General features: G+C 41.8%; 1 long non-coding RNA gene across 1 annotated transcript; it reads right to left on the reverse strand.

The window, feature by feature from the left end:
* Window positions 1–4,150: 4,150 nt before the first annotated feature.
* Window positions 4,151–9,422, reverse strand: LOC134480328 (uncharacterized). The gene is made up of 2 exons (XR_010054690.1): window positions 9,244–9,422; window positions 4,151–5,116 (listed from the first exon to the last, which is right to left on the reverse strand). It is a non-coding gene; the product is annotated as an uncharacterized LOC134480328 (long non-coding RNA).
* Between the last annotated feature and the right edge of the window lie 5,786 nt (window positions 9,423–15,208).

Consider the following 15,208-nt stretch of genomic DNA (forward strand, 5'->3'; position numbering starts at 1 on the left):
TTTAAAACTCTAGTTCTACAATACATGTCCATGAAGCTTTCACCAAGAATCCCCATTCTGTGTTCTAAAATACTATATATATACACACACACCCAGTGAATCCTCATTTATGGTCAGCTATGGGGATTGATTCTCTGGGAACCTGACTTTGAGACAGAAATAGATGTATAAATGTGTTGGACAAGTGCTCTTGAGGACCATGGCTGTGACAAAGAGGAGAGAAGAGGATAGGGTGGAGAGCACTCTGGCTCTAATGCAGTCACAAGAGTATGCATGCAGCCCTGTGTGGGGCTCAGGAGCTGGCCTGACCCTGAAGTCTTATCCTGCACTGGAACAAGCAGGAGGCCTGGCCTTAAAGTCCCCATTGGCTAAGGACGAGGTTCCTGGTCAGAAACTAGTTACCACATTATAACCACATAGCCATCCCTTCTCCAACATCATTCTTCCTGAATTTCCAAGTCCAATCATGAGGATATTTGGGGCTACATTCTGATCTTTTACTCAGAGCAAACATAAAAATGAAGTGGATGGGCAGGGAGTGGAATGGCCTAAGGTTAGGCTAAACCTCAATTTTAATGGGTCCATAAGTTCAGGAGGGAGTCCATTGGCATTGTCATCTGTGGCTTCTGTGTCCTTATCCCGGGTGTGCTGACTCTGTGATACGATGCCATCTCACCTCACATATGTCAGGGTGAAAATCATGTATGAATTTAATATTATGTAAAACTTACTTCCTAACTTCAATAACTTTTTCCTTTCTTAGGGTCCCAATGTTGGCTCTAATTCATTTTCTCTTATTTTCTTCAAGCTGTCTTTGCAAGTCAAACCCTAATCTAGAACTACAATTCTGCAGTTATTACATTTTTTCCAAGATGAGAATACACAGTATCCACCTGGGCCACTAGGGCTGTGCTGTGCTGTGCCCCTATGCATCAATTTCCAATTGTCTAAGAATCATAACTTCAAGGAACATCTAGTTTCACAGAATTCACCAGAGCAGAAGGAGAAAGAAGTAGGAAAGTCAGATATAATACAATATTCTGCACACCAAGGCCAACTGATAGGCAGTCACACACAAATGAAATCTATACAGCCGTTGTCGAGGGCTAAGGTTTGGAGAAATGGAAACAACCAGTTTTTACAAAAAGCTACTGCGGGCTACTGAGATGTCTCCATTGTATGTTGTCCCCAGCATTAGCCAGAACTCAGACAACAAAGGGAGGTCAAAAGGATACAGATTGGAAAGGAAGAAGTCAAAATATTACTGTTGCAGAGGATAGGGTAGTATACATGGGACACCCCAAAAGTTACAACAGAGAACCCCTAAGCCTGATAAACTAGTTCAGCAAAGTGGCTGGGTATAAAATTAACTCAAACAAATCAGTAGCCTTCCTCTACACAAAAGATAAACAAGCTGAGAAAGAAATTAGGGAAATGACACCTTTCATAATAGTCCCAAATCATATAAAAATACCTCAGTGTGACTTATCAAACATTTGAAAGATCTGTGTGACAAGAACTTCATGATCTGAAGAAAGAAATTGAAGAAGATGTCAGAAAATGGAAAGATCTCCCATGTTCATGGCTTGGCAGTATGAAGATAGTAAAAAGGGCCATTTTCCCAAAGTGACCTACAGTTGCAATGCAATCTCCATCAAAATTCGATTCCAATTCTTCTAGGGTTAGACAGAAAAATTTGCAAATTCATTTGGAATAACAAGTAACGCAGGATAGCTAAAACTATCCTCAACAATAAAAGGACTTCCCTGGGAATCACCATCCCTGAACTCAAGCATTTTACAGAGCATTGGTGATAAAACTGTATGGTATTGGTACAGAGACAGGAAGATAGACTAGTGCAATAAATTGCAGACCCAGAAATAAACCCGCACACCTATGGTCCCTTGATTTTTGACAAAGGAGACAAAAGCATCCAGTGGAAAAAGGATAGCATTTTTAGCAAAGGGTGCTGGTTTAAATGGAGGTCAGCATATGGAGGAGTACAAATCATCCCCTTCTTATTGCCCTGTGTAAAGCTTAAGTCCAGGTGGATCAAGGACCTCTACATCAAACCAGATCACTCAAACTAATAGAAGCAAAAGCGGGGAAGAATCTTGAACACATGGACCCTGGAAAAAATTTCCTGAACAAAACACGAATGGCTTATGCTCTAAGATCAAGAATAGACAAATGGGACCTCAAAAAGCTACAAAGCTTCTGTAAGACAAAGGACACTGTGGTTAGGACAAAACAGCAACCAACAGATTGGGAAAAGACCTTTACTAATCCTACAACTGATAGAGGGCTAATATCCAAAATATACAAGAACTCATGAAGTTGGACTGCAGGGAGACTAATAACCCTATTAAAAATTGCAGTTCAGAGCTAAACAAAGAATTCATAGCTGAGGAATATGGAGTGGCTGAGAAGCACCAAAAGAAATGTTCAACATCTTTAGTTATGTGGGAAATGCAAATCAAAACAACCCTGAGATTCCACCTCACACCACTCTGAATGGCTAAGATCAAACACTCAGGCTATAGAAGATGCTTGCACGTATGTGAGAAAGAGGAACACTCCTCCATTGTTGGTGAGATTGCAGACTGGTACAACCATTCTGGATATCTGTCTGGAGGTTCCTCAGAAAATTAGACATTGCACTACCTGAGGACCCAGCTATACCTCTCTTGCACATATACCCTAAAGATTCTCCAACATACAACAGGGCACATGCTCCAACATGTTCATAGCAGCCTTATTTATAGTAGTCAGAAAATGAAAAGATCCCAGATTCCCTTCAACAGAGGAATGGAAACAGAAAGTGTGGTACATCTACACAATGGAGTACTACAGAGATATCAAAAACAATGACTTCATGAAATTCATAGGCAAAGAGAACGAACTAAAACATATCATCCTGAGTGAGTTAACCCAATGACAGAAACACACACATGGTATGCACTCATTGATAAGTGGTTATTAGCCCAAATGCTCAAATTCTCCAAGATTCACAGACCAAATGAAATTCAGGAAGGATGACTAAAATGCTGATTCTTCACTCCTTCCTTTAAAGGAGAAGAAGAATCCCTATTGAAGGGATAGGATTGCAAAGTTTAAAACAGAGCCTAGAGGAATGGCTATTCAGAGTCTACCCCACATGTGGCCTATACATATACAGCCTTCAAACTAGAAAAGGTGGATGAAGCTAAGAAGTGCAGGCTGATAGGAACTGGATATAGATGTCTCCTGAGAGGCACAGCCAGATCATGTCAAATAGAGTGGCAAATGCTAGCAGCAAACCATTGAAATGAGAACTGGACTTCAGTTGGAGGAATTATAGAAAGATTGAAAGAGCTGAAGGGACTTGCAACCCCATAAGAATAACCATGGCTGCCAAGCAGAGTTCCCAGAGACTAAACCAGTACCAATCACTATACAGGGACTGTGCCATGGCCTCATCTGCATGTGTATCAGAGGATGGTCTTCTTGGGCACAAATGGAATGAACAGCCCTTGGTCCTGCCTAGGCTGGGAAAGTGGATGGCTGGTGAAGGGAATACTTTTATAGCAGAGGTGGAGGGCAATGGTATTCAGACTTATTTCTGGAAAACAAGGAAGGAATAACATTTGAAATAGAAATGAAAAATATCCAACTAAAAATCAACAACAACAAAATGGTATTTTGAGCTTCGAATCAAAAAAAGCCACAGTCAGGAAACAGAGAATTGTATGCCTATGGTTTTCTTCAAATATGCTCAGGGCCAAGGTAGTTTCTGGGCCCAGGCTGAACCAAGCAGGTTCCTGCCACTGACTGCTCTTCTATTCCTGTTTCCAGAGGCATCATGCAGATTAATATTGGGCCAGAGATGTGGGCAGAGCTGGTCAGAAGTGGCTTTCTTTCCCGTGGTCTCAGGATTATCTGCATTCCTGGGTGTTCAGCATTTTCTGCCTGGGATTTGGGTGCAGGATTCCCGATGGCTTTAAACTCCCTTATACCATGTTTATATGTCCTGGGAGGTATAACAGAAAAATTAATGTTTATCCTATTAATTTGGTCAAAACTCTCATCAACACAGTATAATTTAGAGGTAAATATATATTTGACAGCAAGCATACACAGTGGGTAATGTATGCATGATGAAGTTGAAATTCAGAGTTGGAAACACAGTGCACAGTGACTGTATAAATGCCTGTGAATCTCAGTCTGACTGGGAAGTGATTTGATGCCCAGTCCCCATGAGAATGCAGAGATCCATCCCTCCCTGATAGCTGTGGGACTTCAGATGTTGACACTAATCATCAATAAAGAAGGTTCTTAAGAGTGAAGAGTTTGAGATTACTCCTTTATTGACCAGAATACATCCAATTTACTTGATAGTAACCAGATGCAGGTAGTCAATATATACAGTCTATATCCTTATCAAAGTAGAAAAGCAAATGAACAAAACAACAACAACACATAAATAACAAATCTTCAAATGAATAGAAGGAAAACCAAATAACCAAAACAATTAAAAATTAACCAAACTTTAAATAGAGGAATTGCACTAAGCATTTTTTGCTGCTCCTTTTGCAGAATAGACTTATAGCCTATGGCTTGCCTTGGAGACATAGTAGACAAGCAGTTAGTGATGGTAATAATCTTTTCGAGAGGAGTGGAAGTAGGTCTGTTTTGTTGGAGTGGGGGTATTAAGGAAAAAGCCTACCAATACTGAGTATAAATGATATTACAGACTTTGTCACAAAGTCTTTCCAATATTGTGAACTGATCTCCATGAAACTCTTCTGGATGACCCATCAGGACAAGTACAAATTTACACGTGCACAGTCTTTCTGGATGACCAGCAGCTCTTGATTGATGTGTATCAGCACCTCTCTGAGTCCCTCGAAAAGTGTACACTTGCTGGAGAGAGGCAAGGTGAAAATACAGCGTATTCAATCCAAAGAAATCAAACTAAAGGAGGAAAATGCAGTCCACAATTGCTATGTACAGTACAGATGAGATGCAATAGTGGTGCATTTGCTGTGCACACTTAGTCCTCCTGTAGCACTTCTCTCCAAGGGAGATCTTGTCCTGGACTGTGTCATGTTCGAGTTTCGGCTGGAGAATTTCAGACCTAGCAGAGCAAGGGAAAAAATGTTTAGTGAGTGGTTGTCAATTCAGCTCTCCCCCTTACATCAGCTCTATTCAGTTGGATAATCCAGCATGACCTGTCAGCTGAGGTCAGTCCCTGCATCCCCAAGTGTCCTAGAGTACCTGCGCTTGGATTTATATCTCACCTTTCAAACTGCTAGAATTTGAACTGTGGACTATGCACTGTACTGGGATTAAGAGAAAAATGAGCATTTTTTCCCACTGGTCCAGGTATATGACATTGAATAATAAAATTGTAGCTATGTCTGAATCTGAGTTCAAGAGAGGTATGAGCAACCTAGAATACCATGTGGATGCCTTCTGGAGAACATGCCCAGAATTGAGGTGAAATTTCTGATTATGTTAGCACTGAAGGAACCCGTCTAGTTTCCATTTGTAAGCACTGAATCTGCAAATACACAGAGAAGCCATCTCACTTCAAATTCATGCTCACTGCACAGATCCTGTAATCACTGAGAATGTGCTCCATGCAAATCTTCCCAGCGTACACACGGACATTAAAGGTGATTGTGATGTAGAAACAGAACCGCACCCCTGTAAGTCTATGGCTAGTGTAAGGCAATTTGTCAGAGGACAGAAGAGAAAATGTCCTCAGATCTTTCCGGAGAGATCACAGGAAGTAAGGAGTAGAACATAGCAAGAAATCCAGAGGATCATATATATTGTTTCATGGGCAAAATTCACACGAACTGTAACAGTACAATACTCTGAGTAGCTCCTTAGCTGCCTGAGGCTGAAATCCAGGTGGGGTGGTCATCCACCCAAAAAGGGTATTTATATAGGGAAGGATATTCAAATGGCTTCTTCCAGCCTGTGTTCCTACCTGAACATTAATACTTAATGTAAAGATTCCCCAGGATTCGCTGGAGGCATAAAAACAAATGTTGAGTGGGATATGTACATAGTGGCCAGAGCGTATAGACAGCTCAGTCAGTGATGTGCTGTCCTCCCATAAACCGTCATAGACTCAGGGTTCTTTCCCCATTAACAATCTGGCTTAGCAAGTCCCAAAGGCTGTGTAGAGCTGTCTTGTTGCTCAGCAAAGGATCATATACTGGTGGTGGACTAGACTCTTGTTCTTGTTCACTCTTTCAGACTTTCCCCAAAGTGTGCAACTTCTTCTAATCGGAGCTGTCTTTACCATAGCCTGAGTGACTTCATGCCAAAAGCTAGAATCATAGGAAATCTCCATAACCAGGATCCAAATCAACAAATTTTCTCCCCGTAATGTGATTGTTCCACAGATAATTTGAATAAGTAAGTAAAAGCTTGCATGGATTATCTCACACTGAATCAGAATCTATGGAAGGGCTCCATCGTATGGTACACTTTTACTCCTTGGCTGATGGACGTCTGGATAGATTCTCCTTCAAGGTTACTCTGGGACCACTAGCACATTGATGCTCCCTAGTTGCAATGGCAATACCTACTCCTTATTGTGGAATCACTGGGTGAACTAAAACTTCTGTTCCACTTTCTGAACATGGCTTCTCATAGGGCTACCTGTTCTTACACTGTCAGACCCATTTGAAGCTCATCATTTCTCCTAACCCATTGAGGCTGAAATTAACTGAGAGAAAATGATGTTGATTGACAGCACTTGCAGAATGCTAAACAGATAACATAGAGGAGCGCTTTGGATTATCTGTGCACCCAAAGAGGTTCCTGAAACTGCCCTGTATGCACCACAGCATAGCTATGGGACATTTTCTGGATGACGATACAATTCCAAGCAACTCAAATTCTCAATGAATAAAATCCAAGCCAAACTCCCAGAGGAAGTTGTAGTGTGCCAAGGTAGCTCGAAAGAAATGGTAGCAGGCAATGTGGAAAGCAACCTTCGAGAAGACATAGTGAGTGACATAACCTTCCAGTGGGCTTTCACAATTCACAAAGAACAGAGAAGCAGAATAAACTCATGGATTTTTCTAGAGAAGCCTTGCCCTTACCTCCCAGTACTCCATTCCTTTGATGTGCTCCAAAGGATTTCAGTGCAGATCAGTAGTTTTGCCCCTAATCACTTGAAAATCTAACTTTACAGGTGTTTTTGTGTCCTCGTTGGGGGTTGCATTTCTAAAGGATTTTATTGTCCTGCTTCTACACCATAACAAAAAGGGACCTGCAAGCTCTAGGCCTGTAACATTTGTTACCCCTGTGAAACAGGACTCACTTGAACATATTTCCACTCCTCCCCCAGACTTCACAGGATAATTCTGTTCTGAAATTTTTGGAAAAAATAAATTAGTAATTTAAGTGTCCTTTTGCTCTACAGAGCTAGATGGAGATGCCAAATGACTGGGCAGCTCTATTTCATGTTTCATGGATGTAAAGTGAACGCTTAGAGTACTTTTCTCATGAAACTTGGAAATAGAGGGAAACACACGTTCACTACTGCAAACACACACACACACATATACCCACACACACACCACACACACACACACACACACACACACACACACACACACAGAGATACACACTCACATGCACAAATGAAAACTTTGCTCTTATGCAGCACATTTCCTGTTGAGTGAGGAATTAGTGGGAACAATGCTGTGTACAAGTCTCTTAGACTCAAGCAATATGTGCTGCCCTGACCTGTACTCATTTCCACTTCAGGAAACCTTTCTATGCAGATACTTGCTGGTCCGACAAGTAAGTTACATGTTCTGCACAGATAGCCTAAACAACACAACATCAAATCCCCAAGAGAGAAATTTCTAGGAAAAGACTCCATCAAGCTCTATGCTGACTCATCATAGGCCCCTCACTAAAACTACCCTGTTTCCTTCATAGAACACTTTGGAAGCACCAGAGAAGACAGTAACTCATGGTCACTTCCGAGGAACATTTGATCACATCAGAGTTCCTGTGATATAAAAACAACCTCAATGTCAGTCAGAAAAAGGCTAAATAAATAACATACAGTGAATTTTCTGAAATGCAGTACTGTGTACAATATTGAGAGGGAATCTATCCTGAAAGAATGCAGTGCCCATGATATAGTCAGCAAAGCAATGTCAGCAGAGGGTTGCACTCTAGGATTCCATGCAAGATCATGGTGAATCCAATAAGACAATCCAGAATGTTCCCGGGGGATAACTCTGTTCAGGTAAAGTGAAGAAATCTAATCCTTATTTTTAAAATAGCTGAATGGTTTAAGAATGTGTTGAGACAAATAAGAGAGGGGGCTCCACTTGGAACTGGACGAATGATGCAAAGACTGCTGGCCATCACAAAACAGGAAGCTTCATGTTTGTTGAGAGACCTAGGCTTAAAGGACTAAGTTAGATAATGACTGGACAAAACTGCATGTCATGAACTGGCCTCCCCGCATGCTCCCTAAGATGCAGGTCAGCACAGCAATGCACCTTTCTTGGTGAGAATTGGGGGTACATACGGATAACTTTGTTCTTGAAGTCTCAAATCTCTCATGCCTACCCTCAGCCTTTGAGAAACCTTTTCCACATCCTTGCTCTTCTAACCAGCTTCAGGTTGTAAGGCCCAGTTATGAACTCTCAGGGGCACTCAAATAAGACAGGACTGACATACTGATACACAGGCTCTGTAGTTACCCAAGATCTATGAAGCATGAAGTCACCATCTTCATATACAGGGACATGAGGGGAGGAAGAACAAAAGCCACCACAAATGACAATGAGAACCATTTCTTTGGCATTTCCACCAGGCTCTCCTCCTTGAAAAATACTTACTTCCTGAGTCTCACACGATCCCTGTAAAGAAAATGAGCTCCAGGCTTTTCCTTCATCCCTCAAAGCCCTGTTCTGGTCTAAAGAGGGGCTCCCACATAGCACCCTCCATACATAATGGCATGTAGTGCTGTGATGTGTGATCAACCTATCTCCCTTAATGAAGTGCAGATTCTCGAAGAGCAGGAGCATTTGCTTTCCAAACATGCAGTTTCTTGAAAAGGGGCTATCTCCACAGAAAGCCTTGTAAACCATCACATGAATGAATACTTGGATGAGACCTAGGTCAGGACATGGATCAGTCAATAGACAGTTACATTGGTTTGTCTATGATTATGGTAAGACATGAGGACAACCTGACCCTGAGCCCTAACCCTACCTGCAGTTGCTTGGCTCTGGGGTCACAGATGTTCATTCCAGCCTCTTCTCAGAACCTCTTTGTCTCCACAGAAGATGCTGGCAGTTCAGTCTGCTCCACCAGCAGTTCTCTCTTCTCATTCAGCAAAATCTGTATATTGTTCTCCAATTGAGCTTGTTCACGCAGGAGCTGGGACAGCCTGATGCCGAACCACAAACAAAAAATGGTAAATCCCAGCCAGCTTCTATTTGCCTGTCACTCCTGCAAGTACAATCATCCCTTCAAGGGTCCTCATCCTCAGAAATCACCAGAATAGAGCCACACTATTCAAGTTAGCACCAATTAGAGGAGGTCAAATCCAGAACCCACATTCCACATGAATCAAAGTACTTCTGAAAACCCTGACACTAAGACGGTTTATATAAATCAAGGAAGAAGAGATGGTCCATAAGGGAGCTTGTATGTCCATGGTATGGTGAAACCATCTTCACGTTGTGGGGAAAGCCCCTCTGAGGGGTAGTTGAAGACCCAATAGCTATAGACTCTTTCCATGTGTTTCTCATGGATCACAGATCTTTAAATCTCCTGTCAGAGTCCTAGAGATTCAGAGTTGATTGCTATTCCCATCATGGTGCAAACCTTTTCTATCTAGAGGAACTTTAACTGGGAAAATAACAATTGGAGGGTCTTCTACACCCCTCACATGTACGACAACTGAGTCCAAGAGCTACAAATCTAAGACCCTTGCCAGGAGGCAGCCTTCTTGTTAAGAGTCAGACACTACAGAACCAGAGCCCTTTCTTTTGTTCAAAGTCATACAGGACAGAAGCATTCCCTGCCTAGTGCTGGGTTCTCATCTCTGTCAGCGACTCACCGGTAGGAACTGTTCACTTGTATGAGCTCCTTGTACCTCTCCATGGCATCACTTATTGAGTTGGTCATCATTTGCATAGCCATCATTCTCATCTCATGTTCGGATTGAAGGACTGGCAATTCGACATCCAGCCTGGGTTAGGTCATGGCCAAAGGAACAAATAATGTTTTGAACTCACGATTTCAGAATTAGGTGAAATGTAAATAAAAATATATAATAAAAAATTTCAAATTCAAGGAATGGTGGAAGGGAAGAAAGTGGCAAAGTAAAAAACGAGACCAAAACCCAACAGTGAGGCTCAATCCACAGAAAATATTTCTCTGTAAATAAGCAAACATTTGTTTTGAAATAAGGACTCCTTGGAATCCTGAGAGATATGGTTCTGCAAAGACTCACTATATAGGAGTGGGCAGAGCCTGAGAGCTGCCTGTTTGGGAATAACAATGGTCAAGACCACAGTGACCATTTCTAGGTCACAATAAACAATCCCTCGATAGCTAAAAAAATAAAAAACTAAAGATCAAATCAGGTGAAACAAATTAGGTAAAAACAGACTGTTCTCTCTATTACTTAAACTCAGTATGTACCACATACTTGCTCCTTCAAAGTATTTGTACTGGTTAAGTTTATTATCCCGGGCACAGGACAACAGAGCCATGGTACCAGTTGGAGGGACCTGACCTTCAAGAGCTGGCAAGGTGAGCATGATGGAATTGACTAGTTCAGGAAGAAGATTCCTCCAGTCTGTGCCACAGCTTTGGGCCCAAGAGAAAGCTGTGATGACATTTCTCTTGTTTTGAAAGCAGGTATACTCAATCCTTGGTTTCTATCGTTACATGAATTCCCAGAGGGCATAACTAAGTTTGACAGGGAAGAGGATTTATAGCACCTCCTCCCCTCGGGAGAGTCATGGATGCCACCAAGGCATACAGAAGGAGCAAAGTGCTCTTTTGATCAGTGTAGGCCTCCATGTACTCATCACTATCATGACCTGCAAAGTGTTGATCAAACAAATCCTCAGACCCCATCAAAGGTCCCAGACCTCCTGATCCTGAGTAAAACACCACACATACTTCAACATACATACACAGCAACCCATATCCAAACACATTTAGAATGCCAACTACATCCTTGGAGGTGCCATAGAATCAGTGTATAATGAACAAATTCAGAGGAGTGATGACGTGCAGGCATTTCATTCACACACACACAGTTGCAGCAAGCGTGACAAGGTCCTTCTAGCTGTTGACAGAACCAATGCTAATCCAAGAGGCTCAGGGTCAAGTACAAAAGAGGTTGACCCTAAACACACAGCACCTAGCTTATCTCACAAGCAAATGCCTGCCAAATCTCCTTAAAATCCAGGATGAGATGTGAAACTTACTCGTGCTATGAGTAAATCTTGAGGTAGTAGAGAGAGAGCGCAAGACAGTGAACAGGTTACTGGGCATAATGACTACCTGTGGTCCCACTCATCATAGATATAAAGATCCAGGATTTGATAAAGTTCATCCCTCTCGAATTGACACTTCTGGATTTCAAATTTGAGTTCCTCCAGTTCCTTTAGACACTCTTCTTGCTTAATGATGACATTTTGGGATGATGCCTCCCTACCAAAACCTGTAGACAGATAAACCCAAGTGAATTGCATATTTGAACCAATGGGCAGAATAGATCATTCTGAATCCGAAAAGGAGGTTGAGGAAGGGGAAATGGTAGAGACTGGGTTAATCCCTGAAAGAGCAGAAAAGCTTTCTTAAAGGTTGATTCTTCAGCTATGTCCCTCTTACCAACCTCTAATGCCATACAGGTGCCACACTCACTATTACACAACCCCCGGCAGTGAAAGTTATAATCTGACTGAGACATAAACATCTGCGTCATTGTATCTCATATCAGATGTGGTGCAGATAATCCTGGAGTTCATAATGACTTCATAATGCTTAGCACCATCAAGCTCTAACCAAGTGTGGTCCAGCCCAAAGTGTCTGAGAACTCAATTCATGACTAGGGGTGCATCCTTCTTTGTTCTTGCCATCAGAGACTTATGTAACCTACAGTAATCTAGATGATGAAGTGCTTCAACTCCCAACCATGGATGGTCACATTGTTAATCTCACAGTGCCTCTTCCTGCCAATCATTGACACTCACAGTTAAAAAGCTTTAAGAAAAGACACTGAAGTCTTACCACTTTATGGCTTTCTCTCAAATTAAAGATCAGGAACTCCTGACTCTTGGTTGGCCTTTGAAAAATCCCAAGGCTCCTGATTGTAAGGCCTAGTCTTAGAAGGCACATCTCAAACCTACCTCCTTGAGGATGTTCCCCAACTCTGCCTAGGACTCACCAAGCCTTCCCCAGAATGATTTCCTCCTTCCTGTTTCAATAGAGAGGGGGTCAGCTTCCCTCTGACCTGGTGCGGTCTCTCCTTGATCAACACTTTTCTTCCGAAATAGCCTGATCAGCTGGCGAAACATGCCTGCTTGTGAACCCAAAGGGAACTGAAGGAATATCCCAAAGGCAGTTGGTGTCACCACAACACTGGTGACATCACAGAAGATTCTAGGGATCTCTTAGATACAATAGATTGCCCAGTGAAGTGCTTACTGGTGATGTCACTGGAAAATTCTATGGCCTACCTACTAACCAGCTCTCCACACACTGATGAATTTTTGTGGGGACCCTTTCCTCCAGTCTGTCATGTGTCACTGGGAATACCATTTGGCAACCTCTATTTCAAAGCTAGATATGTCTCTCTGCTTCATTAGAAGTCAACAATGCTTTTGCTGGGGAGGGTTGCTTACAACCCTGAATTGGAGAACAGATTTTTCTTAGCACCCAAATCTCTAGGGACCAAGGAGGAGGGAGATTTTTCTTAAAAGTAAATCTACTACTCGAGACAATGCATGCTACACACATTTCGATTCCTAAGCTTTTCCCTTTTTCTAGAGGCCAATATATTCTTCTATACCTCTGAGTGTATAAAACCTGGAAATATGTGCTTACTGTGCAGTCCTAGAAAGCCGACATTGTTTCCATTTACATATCCATGTATTTCACAAAATCAGTGGTCTATAATCCTATTTTTTTGCAATAAAAACTCCTTTTACTTGGGAACATAGGGTCCAACTACAGGGCATATATAAAATAATAAATTTCTGTCCATTTTGTATATTATGTAGGACATCCTCCCTTTCTCAAATATAACAAGAAAATTAAATTGGACATCAGTGAGCAAATGTCAACCTGGACCTTGTGTTACTACATTGTAACTATATAGCCATCACTTCTCCAATATCATTATTCGTGAATAGACAAGTCTAGGCATGAGAATGTTGGGGACTACACCATGATCTTTTACTTGTAGCAAACATAAGAATCAGGAGGATGGGAAGGGAGTGGAATGGCCTGAGTTCAGGTTGAACCTCAATTTTAATGGGTCCATACTTCAGGCGGGAGTCTATTTGTCATTGTGATATATGGATTCTGTCTTCTTATCATAGGTGTTATAATAATTCAACATGAATGTGTGCTATAATGCCACGCCACCTCAGAGATGTAAGAGTGAAAATCATGTCTGACCTTTCTGGGAAGAACTCTGCCTTTTACTACCATATGGAGTTATACAACATCACTATAGAAGCTCAGAAGAGAGTGGTGCAGATGTGCGGGCCTTAGAAGTTGAGGATCTTTTCTTCTGATTAAGCCACTTGTTTTTCCTATGTAATTTTTCCCTTGCTCTTTTACTAATGGTGGCTGACTACTTTCCTGGCCTGAGGTAAACTGGAGTCCAATCTTTTGGATTACCGAACCTTCTATTTTTGAGATGACAGGCCCACCAAGGGTCCTACTGCATACAGAAGGTATGAATAAGTCTCATGGGCTGGAGTAAGTTAAAAACGTCTGTGACAACAAAGAACTGATTAAGAAAACAAGAGCCCAGCTGCTCATCAAGATCACAGTTGTATGATAGTAAGAAAATGTGAATAGAGCATCGGGTGAAAGACAAATTAATTAGGAGGTCATAGGCCTAGAAGGGTTATCCTTTGATCTCAGTGGAGCTGCCATTCTTTCTGCCATTCCCTCTGCCACAGGACCAGAGACTTCCCCATACAAATGGCTGGCCTTGCCAAAGACCTGGCAGGGCTTCTCCCTGTAGAATAGGACACGTAGAGTCCTTGAGGACTCACCAAGAAGTCTCCTCCACACAGGTTCCTTGTTGTCAAAGGGAAATCTTCCTGCAGAATCCTGCCATGGCAGCAGGGATTTCAACCTGGCTGCTCTTGGTCCAGCTCACTGGGTGCTGGCCTGAGGCCCAGGGGTATCTGGGGAAAGAAGCAGCACGCACTACCTCACAGCTCTCTCTTTGTTGGATGCAACTGCTAGGACTGTGATGGGATTTTTGTTTCTTGTGTGTTTATTAGAAATACCTACAAAGCTGATTAAAGTTGCAACATGCCTTCATACCCAGAGTGCAGAATGTTTTTACATCATTGTTGTTCCTGTTTTATGTTTGGATTTTGATTTTTAATCCCCTCAGGTAATTTCCCTGTGCTTAGAATGTTAATCACATGCTCGGGAGGGATCGATTATTCAAGTTCCGCAAAGCTTTTGTTCTCACCATCACTCCACAGATGATGCCATTACGTACTTTGAAATAAGAAAACAGTTATAGAGAAGTAAATTAACCTGTAAGCTATCACAGAAGAAACACATCATGATTGTGGAATGGCACCGCAGTATTTTGTATTTCCTAAGTTATTTTTATTTTAAACTTTTTTATTGGATTTTTTGGGTACATTTCATCTTTTTCAAATCCTTAAAGGTATCTTTCATTCCTCTCCTCCCATTTACAAGGTGGAATTTCACCTGTGATTGTTAGTCCCGATAGTTTGGTCAATGGCTTAGATATCACCTTGGCCTAGTTTCCTTGGCATAAGCTGAGTTAGAAGCAGACTCAAAGATTCAGGACTCAACAAATAATGAATTCCACTACATCTGGATCCCTAGCCTCACAGCCAGGAAGGGACTGGATTTCCATTCACTATTTAAAAAAAATATGCAGTTCATTAACATGTAAAAAATTTCTCATGTATATTAAAGTGTTTACCAT

The sequence above is a fragment of the Rattus norvegicus genome, chromosome 9 (genome assembly GCF_036323735.1).
Source record: "Rattus norvegicus strain BN/NHsdMcwi chromosome 9, GRCr8, whole genome shotgun sequence".
Classification (NCBI taxonomy): domain Eukaryota; kingdom Metazoa; phylum Chordata; class Mammalia; order Rodentia; family Muridae; genus Rattus; species Rattus norvegicus.